We start from the raw sequence: 20,165 nt of genomic DNA, 5'->3' as shown, positions 1-20,165 counted from the left end.
TGTGCGAGGATCTAATCTAGAGGCCAGGAGTTCGATGATGAATAAGACATGGTCTCAGTGAGTTAACGTCAACCTCTGGGTCATCTCAGAGAGAAACTGGTCTTCAAGAAAACTGTCTAGAATTCAATAGTCTACGTGTAATGGACTCTAATGTATTGATGATATCATGTGCACTTCTGTATGTCTGAGTTTGGTGTATAAGCTTTATAGTACCTGTAATTCAATTATCAAATGTATTTCTCATACTTTTATATTTATTTGATTACTTAGCTATGTTAAACTACCATGATGGTTTATATTTTATTATTTCCTGACAGAATTCATCGGGCTCTTTTTAAAAGTTCACTTTGGGAATGATTCACATGCAAAACTTGATGAAGCAGCATATTCTTTGCCATGTTTGTCTTCTTAATTACAGAGAGAAATGTTCCATATAACAGCTCTGAACAGTCAGTATTAATTTGAGTGTGGCTTCCCAAAGCAGTGTCTCCTGACAGGTTATCCCTCATGTGGCTTGATTTGCACTATCAACAACCAAGAGGAATTGGAAGGCAAGTAAACTATGGCTAATATGTCAGCTTGATTTACAAAATTTCCATAGGCAGGTCTGTTTGCTGGACATCAAATTAGCAACATGGGCAAGATCTAAATTACAGCTGCTTTCAGGCAATGTAGAGAAAAAATGCTTAATTATTTATTAATGAAGGCTTAATTAATCTGAAATGCTTTTGTGTGGTTGAGAAACAAGGGCTTTATCTTAAGAGGCAAAATATCAAGTAATTAGTAACATAAAAATTGTACTCTGTTGCAAATTCAGACGTGCACCCAGTGTCCCCAGCCTCTCGGTAATAATGCTAACACTTAATGCATCGTTTATTTAATCTCCACTGACAGAGTTAATTTAGATTTTAGTAATAAGGGCATACCTTGTATGTAATTATTTTAAAATAATTCTTACCTCTCCATTTGCTTTAAACATATATGTATTTACATATATACAGTTTTAAGTTAAGGTTACATGTTTTAATTAGAGGTCATGACAATGGATGAATTTCTGCTATCATTTCTGTTTCACATAATGATATTCAATATAGAAAAATGTAAGAATAAACAGAATGATATGTGTCTATGGAGAAAAATTATCATCATAAATAAAATATAACATCTTATTTTTAAAAAACATGCATAACTTTCTTGAATTAATAAATAAATAGAATGTTAAAGTAGCAAATGCTTCTTTAAAAGGTGCCTTTCCAAAATATTTCTTTTATAAGATCAGGTTCAATTTTATCAGAGAAAAAGCCAAGGATATTTTATAGATGAGGAAACAATTTGAATAAACTTGCCCAAGGTGGCAAGCTAAAAACGTGGCAGATTAAGATTTGCAACCAGGATGCCAAGTTTTTTTCATTCAAGCAGATAATATATTGTTGCTCTAAGACCCTTGTACAGACAGGTTCCTTAGGTTTTCCAGGACTTCACCTTCTTTGTCTAAAACACCAATTAGCTTAGCCACATATTCTTTCACATCCATTTCATCATCGAAAAGCATATCTTTGTGCTTGTTTCTAAAGAACTTGTTGCTTTTTGGTGTCCTCATTCTTAAGATGCTTATTATTTGAAAGTGGGAAGAGATGACTCTTGAAGTAAATACAACTACAGTGAGACATTACACTGTAACGTCAAATAAAATTTAAAAAGGAAATATTGAAATTACACCCAGAGGGAAACTTATGGAGCAGATGGAATTCACTCATGGCCTTGATAGAAACAGAAGGGGGTGGATAGACAAAAGGGAGTCCAGGAAGAATTTTCCTCGCAGTGCTGATGGTGGGGACAGTGAAGACTGAGGCAAAGATACGGGAGAAGCGCACAGCAGGCTGCCGCAGAAGACAGAGCAGGTCAGTCTCGTGGCCCCGGAGAACACGCTCAGCTAAACTGTTGATGTATCACAGAACGAAAGTAACCTTTTCCCCACAACTCTTCTCTGTGTGTGATGACAGTAGGGCTGGGGACTGGGGTAGAGCTCAGTGGTAGAGCGTGTGCTTAGCGTGCCTGAGGTCCTAAGTTCAATCCCCAGCACCTCCATTAAAAAATTTAAAAAATAAGTTAAATTTTTAAAAAAGAGAAAGAAGAGCTGACCTTTACAAAGTCAGCATAGTTTTGGCTGCTGTGCTCAGCAATCATTATTTTATCTAGATTTATTGTCCTCATCTTCCTTCCATGAGTGGCAGTCTCTTCTCAAAATAAGGAAGTAAAACTTTATTTAAGTTGTCAGATCAACTACATTTTTCTTCTTCAGGTCAATGAAGTAAGAAGTTTGGTAGAAGAAAACAGGAATAGTTCAAAGCAGCATCAGATTTGTAGGGACAGAATATGCATATATGTGACTGCATAAAATAAAAATTATGCAATGACTGCAGTCTACTAAGTGCTTTAAACACATTGTTGCATTTAATTCTCACAACACTCCATTGCTGGTACTGTAAATAGTTCTACGTTGCAACAGAGAGAAGTAAGTCTTAAAGAGGGTAAGTAAGTTCCCCAATATTCCACAGTGAAAAGGGTTGTGCCAAAAATTAAAACTAAGTAATCTGTCTTCTAAAACTGCATTTTACTATGGTATATTACATCAAAGGAAGAAAACATACAAAGCTTTGTTTCTTCCACAATTATTATTGTTAGTATTTTTAAGGAAAAATCACATAAAGTAAAATGTTTAGATATCTTGAATGTACTATGCAATTAGTTGTGACAAATATTTGCATCCTTATAAGCAAAATTTCCATAATACATAGAACATTTCCACCACCTTAGTAATTACCCACATGTCTGGTATACATCAAGTATTATTTGTAGTATTGTAGGTTAGTTTTATCTGTTCTTTTTTTTTTTTTTTGAGGTATAGTTGATTTACAATATTAGTTTTGGGTATATAGCATAATGATTCAATATTTTTATAGATTATACTCTATTTAAAGTTATAAAATATTAGCTTTATTTCCAGTGCTGAGCAATATATCCTTGTAGTTTATTTAATTTATACACTAGTTTTATCTGTTCATAAACTTCATACAAATGGAATTGTCAGTATGTATACTTTGTGCCTAGTTTCTTTTATTCAATAAAATTTTTGAGATTTATTCATGATGCTATGAAAATAGTAGTTCATTATTTTTTCTTAACTGAGTGGTATTCCATTGTTGGAATTTACCATAATTTGGTATGATTTCTTGATTTACATTGTTTCTAGTTATGGCTATCAATAATAAAGTTGCTATCCTGAACAAATCTTTCTGTTAATATATATTTTTTCACTTTTCTTGGGTAAATTCACAGATAACAAAGAAGTGAAAATTGCAGAGTCAGAGGGGAGGTATACATTGACCTTTATAAGAAACTGTCAAACAGTTCCAAAGTTACTATTTTTGTTGCTTTAATTTGTGTTCCCAGTAGGATTAATGATGTTGATCACTTTTCAGTGGGTAAATGGCCATTATATATCTTCCTATGTGAAATTCAAGTCAAATTTTTTGCCCATGTTTTAAAAATTGCTTTGTTTTACACATTGTTATCAATTTGCAATAGTTTTTTGTATATTCTGGATATGAGTGCTTTGTTGATAGATTTACTGCAGATGTTTTCTCCCAATCTGTACCTTTAATTTTCACTTCCTTGAGGTTGCCAAGGAAAGGCAGGCCTCACGGGTCCAGCCAGTACAGGAAAGAGCTTTCGATAGCATATTCCTTACATAGAGAGCATAATCAAGGAAATCAAAGGTGCCACCTCCCTAGGTCCCTTCTCTTACAAGAACAACACCAAAGCAAAGGGGTCTGGATGACTGTAACATTAATAATGGGGCAACCTGCTGCTGAGGGGATGAGTCTGTGGACAGCTAGACAGTTCTATAATCTGCAACTACATCCTAAGGGAGATGAAGCAGAACGCCTCATTCCGCACCAGAACCCAGAGGCAATGAGAAGGAACTGTCCCATGCTGGTCTTTCAGGAAAATAAAGAGGCGGCAGGAAATGGCCTTGTAGCAGCTCATCACAGACCTCCCACGCTTTCATTAGATGGAGAACTGGGCATTCTGACCAGACTTCAGTAGCTTGTGTGGAGATATGCAACGTTATCAGGCCATCACAGCAAAGATATTCCTCTACATAGCTTCATCTTATTAACATGTTTTAATTTTACTGAATTCAAATATATCTTTTATTTTACTGTTAATGGTTTTTATAGAAAATCTTACTTATTTCAAGGTTCCCAAATATTCTCTTATTTCTTTTATAACTTTATATTTTTTAGGACTATGATAAATCATGAATTGATTTGTGCATATGGAATGAGGCTGGTTTTGAAGTTCATTCTGTTTTCCGTATATATATATATATATCTCTAGCATTTCTACCACCACTTGTTGAAAGAGTTTCCTTTCAATATTGAGTTATTTTCATACCTTTGTTGAAACACAGTTGAAAACATAGGTAAGAATCTATTTAAATAATTTTTCCATTTATGTATTTATCTTTATACTAATGCTAAACTCTTTTGATTACTGTAATTTAATAGTTATTTTTGAAATAAAATAGTATGTATTTCACATTGTACTATTGATTGGTTGATTGATTCTCTTTTGCATTGCCATACAAATTCTAGAGCAGGTTGTCAAAAAAAAAGACTATTGTTGATTGGGATTATGCTGACTAGGTGGATCAACTTGAGAAAATCAGTATCTAAAATATTTTATGTCTTTCAATCAATAAACATGGTATAACTTTTCATTTAAATCACCTTTAGTTTCTCTTTTCAAATGTTTGTGGGAGATGATTGGAGATAAAACTGGTTTGGATATATTGACAAATTATGTGGCCATGAGAACTCCCTTAATAGGTCTCATAATTTTGTGGAAGATGCCTTTGTACTTTCTTTATAAATATGGTTCCATATGAACAGTGTTTCTTTTTGCTTTTAAAAATTAGTTCATCTTACTTCATTTTTTGCATTTTCGTTCCTGACTAGGACGTGCAATCAATGTATGTCAATGGAGAGAGCATGTACAGAGCACTAAGGGCTGCCGCTCTGTTCTTAGTTTGCCTAGTCTTAGTTTGACTCTTTCAGTCAAAAATTGGTATTGAATTTTTTCAAAGTGTTTTCTGCATTTATTGAAATGATCTGATTGTATCTTTTACATGATGAGTTACATTGGTTGATATTAGAATTTTGAAGCAAATCCACTTTTTTGTGATAAACTCCATTTAGTGGCAATTTGCTGTCTTTTTCAAGATCTCTGCTATTTATTCCCCCCATATTTTATTAAGGATTATTATATTTAAGTTCATGAATTACATTTGTCTGCATTCTTTTCTTCTGAAATGTGTTAGCAGGGTTTAGTAGTTTTCTTGAGGATGGCTGTTAATAAAACCCTGGCATGTTTCTGCCCCAGGGAAGTTAATATGGCAAACACATTCTAAGAGCCAGTCAGTTGTACTGATTTGAGCACATAAAAGTTAGAAGTTGGGAATGTGGTACGTTAAATGATGGCCATCCAAAGATACCAAGTTCTAATCACTGGGACTTCTAATGTTACATTATTTAGGAAAAATAGTGAATATGACCTGATAAGTTAAAATGTGTGATTAAACTAAGGATCATAGATGAGGAGATTGTCTGGAATTATCCAGGGGAATCTTAAGTGGCATCACAAATGTCCTTGTAAGAGAAAACCAAAGGGAGATGAGACACATAAAGGAGACTATGATGCAGAGATTCAGGCAGATACTGAAGTTATGTGGCCACACGCTAAGGAACAACCAGGAATGCCTAAAGCCACCAAAGCTAGAAAAACAGATTCTCCCCTCAAACCTTTAGGGGAAGCTTAGCCCTGCTGAAACCTTGATTTCAGGTTTCTGGACCTCAGAACTGTGAGAGAATGGTTTTCCTTGGTTTACCCTACCAAAGTGTGGCATAATTTGTTGAAACAGCCACAGGAAACTGGTATGAGGGGAAGAATAGCATAGTAAATGAGGGCATAAAATTACTGAGAATTTAAATGAGATAATCTATATAGACTACTTAAAATAATACTCATCAAGTGGCCATAGCTAAGTATATTCGTGGAGCAAAGAAATCCTACGTCCTAAGGAGACAGCACAGGATTGATTGCTGGGACACGTACAGTCTCATGCCTGACAGTTGCTCTTGAGCGGATTTTGGTGGAACTGTAAACTTCAGCCATCAAGCCATATTTCTATGGTGTATGGGACCTTTAAATTGCTTTCAAAACATTTGTCCTCACCTCAGCAATAGGAGAAGGATTGTGCTGGGTGATATTTGACACAGGTGAACACAGCTCTCCAAAGACCTTCAAGTGGGGGGGCATTTCTTCCTGAAGACACATCTGGGTTCCTCTACTCTCCATGAAGTTGGCAATTAGTGAGAATTAGGGGGGGATGATTTAAAATCTCCATTGGCCCATCCAGCACACAATCCAACCCTATTTCAGTTTTCGCTTTTCTCCAAAGCACTATCATTATCTAACCCAGTAGTTCTCGACTAAGGACAACTCTCCACTCCTCCCCCGACCCCCAACACACACATACACACACACATTCCAACCTCAGGGATGTTCAGAACTATCTGGAAACATTTTTGATTGTCGTGACTATCGAGGCAGGGGTCCTGGCATCTAGTGTGTAGAAGCCATGCGTGCTAGTAAATACCGTGCCATAAACAGACAGCGCCCCACAACAAAAATAAAGAATTACTGGTGAAAAATGTCAGTTGTTCCAAAGTTGATAAACTCTGATATAACCCAATAAGTAGTTTATTCTACCCTCTGCCACTAGATTATAAGATCCATGAAGGCACAGATGTTTTACTTTTGTCTTCTGCTCTGTCCTTAGGAACTATAGTTACAAAGCTGAGAGCTCAATAACGTTTTAATGACTGGAGAAGGAGTCTATGACTTGAGGTAAGGATACTTAAAATATTTGGGGAGATCTAGTGAAACAGACTGAACATTTCATCAATCATGTTTATTGCCTTTTACATAACATACATTTCACCAATATTTAAATACACGCACTGTATGAATAAGCTTTCTCAGTGGGTGCTAAATATTATAGTAGTTCATACTATTTGGGGGTATTTTTGTCTTTTTCTTTTCTTCCTTTTTCTAAATGGAAGTATAATTGATTTATAATAATAATAGGTGTACAACATATTGATTCAATATTTTTCTAGATTATACTGCATTTACAGTTATTCAGAAACAATGGTTCTATTTCCCTGTGCTGTGCAATATGTCCTTGTTGCTTATCTATTTTATACCTTGTAGTTTGTATCTCTTAATCCCATACCTCTGTCTTTGCCCCCACATCTCTCTCCCCCTGGTAACCATTAGTTTGTTCTCTTTATCTGTGAGTCTGTTGTAGACATTTGTTTGTTTTTTTTTTTTTTTGGAAATTCCACATATAAGGGATAACACAGAGTATTTGTCTTTCTCTGCCTGGCTTATTTCACCAAGCATAATACTCTCTAGGCCCATCCATGTTATTGTGTAAATGGAAAATTTCATTCTTTTTTATGGCTGAACAGTATTCCATTATATGTGTGTGTGTGTGTGTATGTGTGTGTGTATACCACATCATCTTTATCCATTCATCTGTTCATGGACACTTAGGTTGCCACCATATCTTGGTTACTGTAAATAATGCTACTATGAACATGACACATGTATCTTTTAGAATTAGTATTTTCATTTTCTTTGTATATATACCCAAGTGCAATTGCTAGATCATATGATATTTCTATTTTTAGTTTTTTGAAAATCTCCACATGGTTTTCCACAGTGGCTGCACCAATTTACATTCTTGTCATTCATACTATTTTAGAAGAAAAGAATAAATATATTAATATGGACATTTATATGAAACCCAACTATACGTATAACTTTATATTTTCACAATTGAGATACATAAATCATTAAAGTTAAAATACTGAAACACAGCTCAGTAATGCCAGATTCCTGAAACATTTTAACTGATATATAATATTTAGAAGAGGTGAATAAATGGCTTTCCCATGTACATTAAAGAGTTTTTTTTTCTGTAAAGTGCTTATATATGTCATCACATTGAAATCTTTTTTATTATGGAGACTTCATAAATAAGAAATTAATGTTATTTGTCTTTGGTGATTAAATAAATTGTCAATTTTGAAATGTTACAACTTAATGGCTATGATTATCATCACTGGTAATTTATTATTTTTGTGCTTGCTTGAAATGAATCAAATATATAAAATATATCATGTATTTCTCATTGTTGTGAGGACCTGATCACTTCCTAATCTCATTGTAGTTCAGGTTCTTCACTGGTAAATGAGGAGGGTAGCACTTTTATGTGTGGCGTTTTTGAGGATGAATGAGACAGTAAAAGACGTAAGAGGTCAGAATAGAGCCTGTCATATTGTACAGGCTGTGCAGATTTGAGCTGTGCCATCTACCATAGCTCATGGTTCTGACAAATTTAACACACAGCACTATTTTCACTGATCAATACATGCTTTCACATTCACTGGGATTAATGTGATGTTACATAAATTTCCCTGAAAAAAATACCATAACCATATGTCAGAATTACATTTGAAACTTGAAGTAAGAGAAGAAATAAAAAGCCGTAGCTGGGAGGGGATGGGTGAAGACGGAAAGAAGGTAGTATTAAATAAGGAGGTAGTCCAATGCAGGATTGCCTAAAGATGACTAAACTAACCCATCAGTCGAGTCGGCAATCCTAACCTCCCAGAGGAGTTTTTAATCTCACTAGAGTCTATCAGAATATCATTCAAGTATTTAATTCAGAATACCAATTATGTCCACAAATGGCTGAATTACATGATGCAAAAATGTTCTGTATCCAGGAGGTTTAGAACAATTTTCTTTCTCCAGTCCCAAGGAGGAAAGATCTGCTTAATTGTATTTTTGTGAGAAAGTTATTAATTGAATTTGCCTCTTATTTGATTGTTTTTAAAATTCCATATAGATGTTGAAAATCAGCCACAGGCTAATTAATACAATAAATACACAATCATAATTACCAGTAATTCTGTACACACATTGATATTATTCCTTTAAATAAATTTCCTACCTTAGGGAAAAATTTCCAAAGAAAATCTCTTTGTGATTCAATTTCCGTGGTAGACATTTCAGGCAGTCTCTGGACCTGAAGTTTTCTATTTTGTAGGTTTGAATCTATTTGCCTTCTTGTTTACTCCCACACCCCTCTTTTTTTCTGTTTGTAAGTGCAGTGAGAAGCGCTGGTTAACACACTTTAACCTCCTGGTCTGGTTTGATTCTAACATAAGTGATGTGTACAAACTGAGGTAAGAGAATTAAGTTCTGTCAAGAAAATTCCTAAAAATAAGAATCCAGAGCTATATTTTGATTGCCTCTATTTTCTCAGAAATACAATAGTATTGTTTTTCTGCCCTATTACCACCTCCTATGCTTAGAGGATGGAGATTAAGAATCCAGTTTCCTCTCAAGGTTTTCTCATATGTTTATTAATGTGAGGTCACATCAATAGAACTGGGAGTGAACTAAACCACAGAGTAAATACCGGATAAATATCCTGGTCCTGGAGGCACATGTAAAGCCCACATATGAAGGGTTGCTCTTGTTCCATAGTATTAGCTTGTCATACCTAATAAAATGGAAATTATCTATAATTGTGACGTTTCCCACAAACTTTAAAAAAAAAAACATTACTTCCAAGTATGAAGGAAGATGCATTCTTGTTGAAGCTGTGAACACAACTCTATTTCAGTGAAGAGTGAAATGAACCAGTAAAGATACTTCAAATAACATTTGTATTATTTATGTGTGGAACAAAGTCCTAGCTTTTACACAATAATTTTGGACCCTGACACAGACACTACATAAAAAGATGTTTAATTGTTTTCAAATGTGGAGTGGTTAAAAATAGTGAAATATAACACAATGTCTTTTTTATCAAGGCGGTAGTGATTTTTCTAAACTTGATCAGAGGAGTAAAACATTCTTCTATGAATTCCAGTTATTACCAGCATCATGCTTCAGTTCTCCTGAGAGACATTTGCTTGTGTTAGCAAGTCTTCACTTTACAGCTTATTACAGGATAATTTCCTTTTCTATGATCCTACCCAGGAAAATCTGTATTTCCTTGATTCTAGTGGGCTGAGACCCAGATATTTTTAAGTGAATTCTGAAGTACTTGTTGTAACAATAAGCCAATGAAAACAAAAATAATAGAAAGCCAATGGTTGATACATTTTAACTTACTGATTCTTTAAGCCATGTTTCTTTAAGAAAGAGAGTTCATTCTAGGTTATGTAAGCATACCTCAAGAAAAAGAGAGTTAAAGATAAAATAAATAGGAAACAAAAGGGTATGAGTTTTATTAAGCATTAGAAAATAGAACATTGGAAATCATGACAAGAGTATTCTTAAATCAACAAACACAAATGAAATTTCCCTAGGGTGTCACTCAGGCCAATGGAGTAAGTGTTGCTTGTTGGCTCAGGTTAGGCAGAGTAATCTCTTTCTCAAAGTCATAGTTTTCTAATTAAAATATTTCTAGATATCCTGGCCCTTTCAGTTTTCTGTTTCATTATGCTGTCAGTTTACTCTGGAAGCACTGTCCCCAAAATTGTGCTCTGCAATATTGACAACTGAGTGTACCTCACACAGTTGTGTTAGGAGGCCAGTCTTTGGCCTACAGCTCATAGAGGGAGATTTTATGAAGAGACTATCTGAAATTAATTTATGTCATCATCTAAAACTCCAAACTGAGGATAGAGGAATCCCTTGGAAGTGTATTATATAAATCCATCCAATATATGTAAGAAGTTTGTAAGAGTTAGGTGATGATTATGGTGAGGAGTAGGATGAATTAAAAATAGTGACAGACTTTTCTGTAATTTTCATGCTTCACCAGCAGATACCTCAGATATTCTAGGACATGGTCTGGTATTTTGAGATGCAAAATCAATTTGATTTCACAAACCAGTGTTAGTCATAAGACTGCTACACAGTTGTGTCTCATAAACACAGGCAATGTGATAAATTCTATTTTTGTATGATACTCATTAAAAATATACATTATATTACACACTACATTTGTGAGGGCATTTCCATCAGTAGAAAAAGGCTGAATTCTCAAATTTCACATTTGTGATAATTAAAAGAATTTTCCCCGTACTGAATATGGGCTTCATATGCACTTAGGTTTTTCTTTTCTTTTCTTTTCTTTTCTTTTCTTTTCTTTTCTTTTTGCTTGACGCAATCAAATACACATAATGATGTAATCACTAGCCTTATTATCGTTTCATGAGCTGGGATCCATTAACCATACCTGGTTCTACTCCCTGCAAATTAGTTATGGCTGTTTGCAATTTTGAGGTAGCTTAAAGAAAATAAACCTGTATCTCACATATAAAAACTCCAGCTGGAAGTCCTACTAGCCAAGTCAGTGGTTCTCTCCTGCCAAACTCCAATAAGCCCAAATCAGGATGAGAAAATATAAAAACATTCCTTTGTGAGAATATGCCAAGGCAATCTTGTAGTTTCATTCTCCTCCAACAGTATAAAACCAGCATCAGTTTACACAGGGAACTCTGCCTTGGCAGAAATGTGTGTTTTGGAAAGACCCTTCTAGCTTCTCTGAGTTCTTTAATTTAGGCCATAAATTATTACTCAGTGGTTCAGGCTTTACTGGTTATCTGGAGACTAAATATAACGGTGGGGTCCCCAGCACAGGTCCAAGATTATATTTCAATGATGTGAAAGTTGAAGTGTTTTACCCCAAGACTCAGAGTGGTTCTGTTCAATACATTTGGAAATGAAAAGCCCCAGGGAATTAAGTAAGTTGGCTTTGGCCCTTGACCCCAGTAATCTAAGCAGAGAGTTGAGATTATCATATCAATTTCAATCACAGCCCTTCTAAAAAGTACATAAAATGCTCACCACCCCTTTGTTTATTGAAAGGTATATGTTTAAAAAGTTGTTGTTATTTTATAGTAAATTACTACTAATATTAATATAGGCCTTTATTTAGCATTTACTATGTGCCAGACATTGTTCAAGGCCTTACAGCTACGTTTTTTCTAATTAACTATTGTGATGGTTAATTTTATGTGTCAACTTGTCTGGCCCATGAGGTGTCCAGATATTTGGTCGAACACCCTGGCTGTTACTGTGACATGGCTGGATGAAATGAGCATTTAAATCAGGAGGCTGAGTAAGGCAGATTGCCTTCCACAATGTGTGGGTCTCACCCAATCAGTTGAATACCTGAATAGAGCAAATAGGCTGACACTCCTGAGAGTTAAGAGGGAATTCCTCCTGTTTGACTGCCCTCTAGCTGGGACGTATTTTTTTTCCCTCTGCCTTCTGACTTCTAAAACATTGGCTCTTCCTGGAACTCAGGCCAGCCAGCCTGCAGACCGGAACTATACCATCAGCTCTCCTGGGTCTTCAGCTTGCCAACCATATTCCTTGGGACTTGTCAGTCTCCATAATGACATAAGCCAACCCTTTATAATGATCTGCATATATATGTGTATGTGTGTGTATATGTATCTTCTTAGTTCTGTTTCTCTGGAAAATCCTAATACACCTACAAATGCTTTTGTAGTTGTTGTTGTGTTGAATCTTTCTTCCTCTCAAAATTTTCTTGCATTGTTTGTTTTCTACAAAGATACTGAGAATGAGAGATTAAATTACTTGCCCAAGTCCACACAATTAGTAAGTGAAGCAGCTCAGCTACACGGCTGGCTTTGCTGAACTCCACAAGCACACTCTACCCATTACACAATACATCTCCATTCTCAAGAATTTCTGTGGCTATTCCATTTGCATTAAATCGTTCAGATATTCATAATTTGAAATAGTAATCTGTAATAAACTTTACAAATTTTTAAAAATAACGTGTGGACTTTATCTAAATAAAGTACAGTTGTAGCTAATGCTTCCTCAGAAGCCCATCATTAAGAAAGAGATTGGAGTCTTACATTTCCTGGTGACTATAAACTATTTAACATTGCCTCTATGTCATATGAGACATATTAATAAATAATATAAAACAAAGTAAATGTTTTCTTTCAATTATATATTTTCCAAGTGCAAAAGAAAAAGCCAGATGGAAATGAAATTTACAAATATGCTTAAATACCTATAATTTAATTAAACTCTGCAAAGTCATGGTAAGAAAATGACTTCTTGTTATGCACAAGTTTTATAAGAGTAGAGAATAGTGCCACGAGGAGTATCAGCTTTTTGCCTGAAGGAAAGAAAAATATTATGCTCATTTCCCAGTCATGTAAATGTAAGTCAAAATTGTGAATTTATTCATCTCTTTTCTATTCACATTCAGTATGAAAAACATTTCTGAAATACAAATGTCATGTTTAAACATTTCCCCGTTTTCACAGACATTGTCAAAGTGACACTGACAGATACCGCAAAGCTGTTACCATTTTGTTTATTCAGTAACCAATGATAGAATAGTTGCATATTGGGTTAACTTAAAAATAATAATACAACAAGGTTCATCTTCCAGACTATGAAATATGCACTTAAATTAAAATGATGAAAATCTCAGTACATCTATTATCATTATTTTATAAATATTTTTCTATATTGCTTCCAATTTATCTTTTGATCAGTATTTTTAATTTTACCAATTCCTGTTAATAGCCTTAATTGTTAATGTGTGTTTTTTAAATATCAGAGGTAATATATTCTCCTTTTATGAAGCTAAAAAATCTAAACTATGATGTTTATATTTGTTTTTGCTATGTGGTAGGCATCTGCATAAAATAGGAAAGTTTTCTGAACATTACATGATAGTTTTTAAGACATGTAATTCAATGAGCATTGAGGTAAATCTACTTTAATCTACAGTTAATTCTCCACTTAGCAGTCATAGAAGTCTTTTTAAAAAATGTCAGATTATATTATTCACTTGTTTAAATTCCTTTCATGGCTTAAAAAAGTATGAATAAAATCCAAATTGTGACCATGGTTTCCAAAGATAAAGACTACATGGCCTCACTCAATCTCATTGCCCACTACTCCTACCATCCTGACTCCCCTCGGCCACATCTACCCTTCTGCTGTTCCTCAACCACAGGAGCCTGTGCCACCCCAGAGGCCTTAACATGCTAGACTTTTTGTTGTTTTCTATTGGCTATGTCTCTCATTTAAACATTAGCTTCTTGAGGACATGAGTCTTCGTGCCTAGAACCTAAGTATTTGTTTAATACATGAACGAACAAATTTATTGTGTAACTGTGGGCCAGACACTATCAGAAACTGAGGATACTGATATGAATAAAGCATATCCCTATTCTCAAGGCAGATGAGTAAATAATCTGTAGACAAAACAAGTGGTATACAAATGCTTTAGTGCTGATAGCATAGAATTATGACATGATGTTAAATTGAAGTGCCACAACTCCATCATCTTCTATCTGCATGATCTGGAGCAAGTTATTTCCCTCCTAATACTTTTAGTGATACCTCTACAAATTGGGGCTAATAATATCATCTATCATATGATTATTTTGAGGGGTAATGGAAAGTAGTAAGCATTTAATAAATGTCTATAATTTTATTAAAAGTATTTATATTTATTTTCTGCTTTTCTAAACTACACCTCAATTTAGGGCCTTAGTCAAGGTGATAAAAAAAACCATACTCTCCTCTGTCACACATGTAAGCCTGGGTTCCTACCTCTAGAGATGATTTCCCCCAGTGACTCTTAAATACAGAAAGAACACGAAAAAAGGAAAGTTTGATTAAAGTAGAACAGGGACTTAAAAACAAGTAGACAAAAACCTTAATGCACACCTCACTAAAGGGGATACACAGATAGCAAATAAGCATATGAAAATATGCACCACATCACATGTCATCAGGGTAATGCAATTTAAAACAACCATGAGATAACACTAGACACCTGTTAGAATGGCCAAAATCTTGAACGCTGACAACAGCAAGTGTCTGTAAAGATGTGGAGCAATAAGAACTCTCATACATTCCTGGTGGGAATGTGAAACGGTACAGCCACTTTGGAAGATCTTTTGGTGGTTTCTTACAAAACCACACATACTCTTACCATATGATCCAGCAACTCCACTACATGGTATTAACCCAAAGCACTTGCACACAAATATTTATAGCAGTTTTAATAACTGCCAACTTGGAAGCAACCAAGATGTCTTTCAGAAGGTGAATGGATAAGTAAACTGGGTTTTTTAATATTTTAATTAATTAATTACTTAATTAATTAATTCTGTGCATAAGCAAACATCCAAACAATGGAATACTATTCAGTGCTAAAAAAAAAAAAACAAAAGAGCTATCAAGACCTGAAAAGGCATGAGGAAACTTAAATGCATATTACTAAGTGAAAGAACCCAATCTGAAAAAGCCACATACTGTAACATTCCAGCCATATTATGTTCTGCAAAAGGCAAAACTATGGAGATAATAAAAAAGCTCAGCGGTTACTCGTAGGGGAGGGATTAATAGGCACAGCACAGAGAATTTTTAGGGCAGTGAAAATACTCCGTATGAAACTGTAATTGTGGATATAGGGATTATACATTTGTCCAAACCCATAGAATGAGCAGCATCAGGGTGAACCCTTAGGTGAACTGTGAACTTTGAGTTATTATGTGATGTCAATTTAGATTCATCCTTGGTTGAAAAAAAAATGTACCATGCTGGTGAGTGATGTTGATAATGGAGGAGGCTCTGCATGTGTGGTGGCAGGAGTATATGGGAAATCTTTTATCTCCCTCTCAATTCTGTTGTATACATAAAAACTCTCTAAAAAATAAAGTCTTAAAGAAAAGCAAATATATCCATATATTTTCTCCAAAAAACAGATTAATTAGTGGCACAGACATTACAGTGCATTGGAATTACTACCCCTACCTTGCCAAACTGTATTAAACACCATTACATTGCATTGTGTTCAGATACGATAAAATATAAATAATGCAGGTTTGTGAAACATGGAATCCTGCGGATTAAGCAGACTATTCTGGTAACAGTGTTGATAATATTTTAAGTGAACTTTATCCAATTGCACGAGTAGAGGATGAAGATATTCTGTTACTTGCATATATTTATACATGATCAGTAACAAATCATACATTTGTGAATATATACATGGCTATTCATGGTTATTTGCAAAAATCCAGACAGGCTTTATTACAGTTAGATTATCTGTAATCACTATACCTTTCCCCCTAAAACAGCTAGGTTTCCGGTGCCTCCTTTGTCCGCAACTACCAAAAGAGGACCCTTTCGAAACTATTGCTTAAATGAGAGAGTTCTTTCTGCCGAGGTCTACCGTATATTAAACAGTAAAGGTTATATGTATAAGAATTAGAGACAGTATCAAGAAGTTGATTACTGTGATTGAATATTGGTCAGGAATGAATTCTAGGAGGTGATTTCTAAGCTAGGTTTGGAAAAATATAATAGTAAAAACTTAGCAGTTTTAAATCCAGTCTCTGTCATATCAGCTGTATGTTTTGGGCTGGTTATTTAATCATTATGAGTCCTTAGATACAACATTCTCTAGACAAATGGAAATAATAAAGCATACTTCACAAAGCTATGGAAGGGCCAAATGTGATACTTTGGAAATTATAATTGGGTTGAGCATATAGCATGGATTTGCCAACCAAAAAAAAGATTGAATTAAATTAAATTCGTATTTTCTCATTACAGAAAATTAGGATACAGTTCATTATATCAATTATTGAGACTTCTTGGAATGAATTTTATTTATAACTTGCAGACTGTCTTATCAATAAGCAGCAACTGAAAATGGAGAAATATTTGTATGCTGTTTATTTATTTACCAAAAATTCACTGAATGCCCACTATATGCCCGGCTATATTTTAGGCTTTTGGGATGCATCAGTGAATAAAAGCGACAAGATCCTTTTTCCTCTGAGAAATACAGACAATAACGACAGCATTGACAAACGTTAACGGGCCAAACCAAAGGAAGCGCAGGATGAGTGGGATGCCCGGGGTCGTGGTTTCCTGGGGTTGTGTGGTTGAGACGGGTGTGGGGCTTTTCACATTTCCTACCCCTCTTCTAGAGCCAGCGTCTGTATCCTGTGAGGCTTACTTCATGTGGCATTGCTCAGGCCTCCTTTCTAATCGGTTTGTGAGTCAGTTCAGCCAGTGGGAATTAGTGACAGAAATCGGAAAGGAAAGAATGAGAGTGATTCTTCATGCCTCCTTTCCTGCATCAGAACTTTTGTTCCAGAAATTATTGCTTCCTTCCACTACTATGGGTATCAAGGAAAGATCCCCCACCACATCCTGAGTCAGCGGCAGCTTTAAGGAGCTCAGAAAGCACTTTATCCTCACTATTTTCTTTTTCTTTCTTGAGTCTTAGATCCTAGTCATTGCTCTCTTATGTGTGTGATGTTGAAAATCATGAACTTCACTGAGCCTGAAATTCTTACTCTATAAAAACAAATACATGTATCATAGTGTGGTTTTGATTTGCATTTCTCTGATTAGAGATGCTGAACACCTTTTCATGTGCCTCCTGGCTGTTTGTATATCTTCTTTAGAGAAATCTCTATTCAAGTCTTTTGCCCATTTTAAAATCATTTTAAATCTTTTTGTTTGTTTGTTCTGCTATTGAGTTGCAGGAGATCTTATAGTTAATAATATGTTGTTGTGCACGTAAAAATTTATGAGAATAGCTCTCACACTCAGTGTTCTTAACACACACACACACACACACACACACACACACACACAAAACAGGAAAAAGACAAAGAGCAAGGGGACTCTTTTAGAGGTGATAGGTGTGTTTATTACATTATTTGCTGTGACCGTATCATGGGTGTATACATATGTGCAAACTCACCAAAATGTATATATGAAATATGTGCAGCGTTTTGTATATTAAGTATACCTTAGTAAAGTTGAAAAATACATTTAATTAAATGTCTCTTTTCTCTCAAATCAAATATATATGTATATATATTTAAAATTTATTTGTGTGCTTGTACTTGCTTTGCGTATAGTAAGTAGCACCTACTCTATGTGAGCAAAAGACTTTACCTTTCTATCTACTGAAGTTTTAAAAAGTAAGTTTTTTAAAAAAATCCAATTGTTTGATAAAATTCTAAACTAATAATTATTATAAATTTGAAGCCATACCCCTAGATGAACCTGGGGGCTCTGAAAGAAATCTATAATAATGAATCTAGGCCAGAAAACAAGCATAAAGAAAAAAATGCTCATTTAAGAAGACAAGGTGGCTACATATTAGTTACAATAATAAACACTGATGAAAGTGACTGCAGGTGAGATTCTCTTTACTTGTTTCTTTTTAAATTTACTTATGAATTTGTTTCCAGTTGTATAGAAATGGGTTATTTGAATCCTTCACCCATGACATTTCTATTTGTCCCTGCAAGATTCTCTCTAGATAGATAGATGAATAAGTAATAGACAGATATTGATATGTCTATATATCTAGAGATGTAAGTTATATATAATATATATATAATAGTCATGAACTCACCAAACATCAGAACTACAGTATTAACTAAAACAAATCTACTTCCATGCTGTAAATGACTTCTTCCCACAATAGTAACTACTACAATGACTCATAGGCCCCAGTCTTTTTCTTTCCTTCCTGTATTCTTGTTTTTCACACAGACAGACAGACACACACACACACACATATGTATAATGGTTTTAACTGTTTTTTAATTTATTACAATAATATCATGTTGCATTTAATATTTCAGGATTCTTTTTACTAAAAGTAGAGTCGTTCTTCCCTGACCCAAAGCTCTGCAGTGTGAAATTCATCAGCTAATAGGGCTTCATCCATATCTCAGCTTTACTTTCGGTTTCTTTTTTACATTTCAGTAGACTGCACCCCCACCAAAAAAGAAAACAAAGTATTACAACACCTTAGTCACAATATCTTTATAGTAACACGTCATAATGTAGGATAATTCCACCCTTCATATTCTTCTTTCTCTGAAAATAGTGTAAGAGCTTCTCTTTGCCCATTAATCTTCCCTGTAAATTTAAAAATCACCCTAATGATTTCCATATAAATCCCTGTTGGAATGTTTATTGGAATAACATTGAATCTATGGAAGAGTTAGTGGCGAATTCACATCTTAGAGAAATGATTGTATGACATCACTCTTCTGGTCCTATGATAACTTATATCTCTATATTTTCTGATATTAAGGCATTCTTCAGTAAAACCACTTTGGTCCTGTTGTAGACCTTGTTCAGTAAATGCTGCATTTGAATTGGCAACATTTTGTTTAAAATGTTCACATCTAGATTTGTGAGAAAAAGGTACTTCTAGTTGCCTTTTTTTATTGTGTATTTTGTCTTTTTTGATACCAATTCCTTTCCTTTAGTAGCTGGAATCATAGAACAAGTTGAAAAATATTTGCTGTTTTTGTTCTTTCGAAGAGCTTAAAAAATATTTCAAAGATTTATTCTTTGAAAGTCATTTTTAACTTATTTCATAGAAGAAAGAAGAAAAATCAGGCTTGTAGACTTCTTATCCAGGATTCACTTTCCACTTTTAAAATAATCAATGCTGTATAAACCCTTTAAATAATTTTAATTCAAAGTATGTGTTTGCATGTCAAATAATTTAGCTCTCCAGTGTAACAAGAGATTAAATCCCGTTTGAGCTCTATCAAATCTATCAAAATAAATTAAATTTGAATATTTATTCACCATCATAAATTGCTTCTGAGATTAACTATTTTATTTAGAATGCTATTCTAAGAGAACACTAAGTCTGGTATGAAATTACAAATACATATATAATAAATCATTGAGATTTGATACTCAGAGCTTCCTTTGAGTAAAAACTTGCAGTTTCAATTCCACACAGTATATTTTTGATAATCTGCAAATAGTGTTCTTGACCTAATCTAACAAAAGGCAAAATTGTTCAGCAGTTTGCTCAGATTAACTCACATATAGGATATAGGCTAAGAAGAAGGAAGGGGGCTTTCAATTAAAATGTAACAAAAATATGTCTTAACTTCTTACTCTGGTTAGATTAGACTCTTTGATCAGTGACC

General features: G+C 34.4%; 2 long non-coding RNA genes across 14 annotated transcripts in view; one reads left to right on the top strand and one right to left on the bottom strand.

Annotated features, from left to right (window-relative positions):
• The window catches only part of LOC135321303 (uncharacterized), a 277,107-nt gene that overhangs the window by 169,215 nt on the left and 87,727 nt on the right, over nt 1–20,165 (bottom strand). The gene's annotated exons all lie outside the window — the stretch shown is intronic.
• LOC105092120 (uncharacterized) overlaps nt 1–20,165 on the top strand; it is a 207,766-nt gene that overhangs the window by 168,568 nt on the left and 19,033 nt on the right. For 7 of the 10 annotated variants that reach the window (XR_010380944.1, XR_010380949.1, XR_010380950.1 and 4 more), the window contains 3 exons: nt 419–551; nt 4,311–4,489; nt 6,908–6,975. This is a non-coding gene — a long non-coding RNA (uncharacterized LOC105092120). Of the gene's footprint in view, nt 1–418; nt 552–4,310; nt 4,490–6,907; nt 6,976–9,306; nt 9,387–20,165 lie in introns of all 10 variants that reach the window. The other 3 variants (XR_010380951.1, XR_010380947.1, XR_010380945.1) reach the window with 2 other exon arrangements.

This window comes from Camelus dromedarius, chromosome 5 (genome assembly GCF_036321535.1).
Source record: "Camelus dromedarius isolate mCamDro1 chromosome 5, mCamDro1.pat, whole genome shotgun sequence".
Classification (NCBI taxonomy): domain Eukaryota; kingdom Metazoa; phylum Chordata; class Mammalia; order Artiodactyla; family Camelidae; genus Camelus; species Camelus dromedarius.
This window is presented reverse-complemented; position numbering and strand designations above follow the sequence as displayed.